At 37.8% G+C, this 2446-nt stretch overlaps 1 pseudogene; it reads left to right on the top strand.

Moving 5' to 3' along the window:
* The first annotated feature begins 322 nt into the window (after positions 1-322).
* Positions 323-883, top strand: LOC106846166 (large ribosomal subunit protein eL21-like; annotated as a pseudogene).
* Positions 884-2446: the final 1563 nt, after the last annotated feature.

Below are 2446 nucleotides of genomic sequence, written 5' to 3' on the forward strand. Positions count from 1 at the left end.
CCCGGTTGTGCAGCAGTTAAGTTCACATGTGTTCCGCTTCTTGGCAGCCCAGGGTTCACCGGTTGGGATCCCGGGTGCGGACATGGCACCGCTTGGCAAAAAGCCATGCTGTGGTAGGCGTCCCACGTAGAAAGTAGAGGAAGATGGGCACAATGTTAGCTCAGGGCCAGTCTTCTTCAGCAAAAAGAGGAGGATTGGCAGTAGTTAGCTCAGGCCTAAGCTTCCTCAAAAAAAAATATCCACAAATCATTCTTCTACAACAATGAGATGTACACTCATATCTCAGTTTAAAGAAAAATAGACCTTTCGGCTGGCACCGCCATCTTCCGGTAATTCACCAAAATGACCAACACAAAGGGAAAGAGGAGAGGCACCGGCTATATGTTCTCTAGGCCATTTAGAAAACATGGAGTTGTTCCTTTGGCCACATACATGCGAATCTACAAGAAAGGTGATGTTGTAGACATCAAGGGAATGGGCACTGTTCAAAAAGGAATGCCCCACAAATGTTACCATGGCAAAACTGGAAGAGTCTACAATGTTACCCAGCATGCTGTTGGCATTGTTGTAAACAAACAAGTAAAGGGCAAGATTCTTGCCAAAAGAATTAATGTACGTATTGAGCATATTAAGCACTCTAAGAGCCGGGATAGCTTCCTGAAACGTGTGAAGGAAAGTGATCAGAAAAAGAAGGAAGCCAAAGAGAAGGGTATTGGGTTCAACTGAAGCGCCAGCCTGCTCCACCCAGAGAAGCACACTTTGTGAGAACCAATGGAAAGGAGCCTGAGCTGCTGGAACCCATTCCCTATGAATTCATGGCATGATAGGTGAAAGAAAATAAAAGACCTCTGCGCTGTAAAAAAAAAAAAGAAAAATAGAGAAACATTTCAACATGTTAAACAAATTTGACCTAATGGACTACATATAAAATATTAAAATCCATATCTATAGCATGTACATTCTTTTCAAACACATATGGAACAGTTAAAAACTTCAACATATTGGGCCAAAACCATGTCTGAAAATGTTTGAACGTACTGTAATCAGCTTACTGCAATAAGTAGAAATCAATAGGAAAAGTATAACTCCAGGAGCCCCATGTGTTTGGCTTTTATATTTTTTCATCACTTGACTTTAGTTGAAAATGTAGACATTAAAATATGGCACAATTTCTACATTATTTTGGAACTTATTTTTCCACTGAGTTACAACATGGATACAGTAATGTGTAAAGTGCACAAATCCTTGGTGTACAGCTTTTATTTTTTAATTTTTAGAATTAATATACAGTATAATTGACTCTTTTGGTCTATAGTTCTATGATTTTATACCATTTACAAATTCATATAACCACCACCACAATCAAAATACACAATTGTTCCATCACCCCACCGCTAACCCCTGGCAACCACTGATCTGTCCTCCATGATTATAGTTTAGTTTTGTCTTTTCAAGAATGCCACTAAAATGTCATAAAAAGACACACATGCAGGGTATAACCTTTCAAGATTGAACTCCCTCCAGATCCATCTAAATTGTTGTGTGTATCAACAATGCATCCCTTTTTTATTGCTGACTAGTATTCCATGGATGGATCACAGTTTTTTTTAAATCATTTACTCATGGAAGGACATCTGGGCTTTGCTTCCAGTTTGGGCTGTTATTAAGAGTTTCTGTAAAAATTAATATACAGTTTTTTGTGTGGATATACGTTTTTGTTTCTCTGGGCTAAATGCCCATGAATGCAATTACTGTGTTGTATGTTTAATGTACGTTTAATTTCATGAGAAACTGTCAAGCTGATTTCTAGGGTGGCCGTAACATTTTAAATTCCCACCAGCAATGTATGAGTGATCCAGTTGTTCTGCATCCTTGCCAGCACTTGATAATTTCCAATATGTTTTAAAGAAAATGTTTTATTTTGAAATAATTTTAGACTCATAAAAACGTTGCAAAGATAGTACAGAAGTTTTTCCTATATTTTTTACCCCGATTCTCCTAATGTTAACATCTTACAAACCATGATACATTTATCAAAATTAAGAAATTAACAGCCATATGATACTCTTGACTACCAACTTTTCTTAGACTTGAGTTTTCCCACTAATGTCCTTTTTCTGTTCTGGGATCCAATCCAGAATGCCACATTGCATTTAGTTAGCAGTGTCTTCTTATTCTCCTGTAACCTCTGATAGTTCCTCAGTCTTTCCTCCTTTTATGTGACCTTGACAGTTTTGAGGAGTACTGTTCAGTTATTCGGTGGGATGTCTCTCAGCATGGGTTTACCTTATGTTTTCTCATGATTAGACTGGAGTTATAGATTTCTCATCACATTATATTGGGGGAGCATGATATCAACATGACCTATTACTCATCATGTTGAACTTGATCACTTGTTGAAGGTGGTATCTGTTGGATTTCTCCTTTGTAAAGTTCCAATTTTTCC

This window comes from Equus asinus, chromosome X (genome assembly GCF_041296235.1).
Source record: "Equus asinus isolate D_3611 breed Donkey chromosome X, EquAss-T2T_v2, whole genome shotgun sequence".
Taxonomy (NCBI): Eukaryota; Metazoa; Chordata; class Mammalia; order Perissodactyla; family Equidae; genus Equus; species Equus asinus.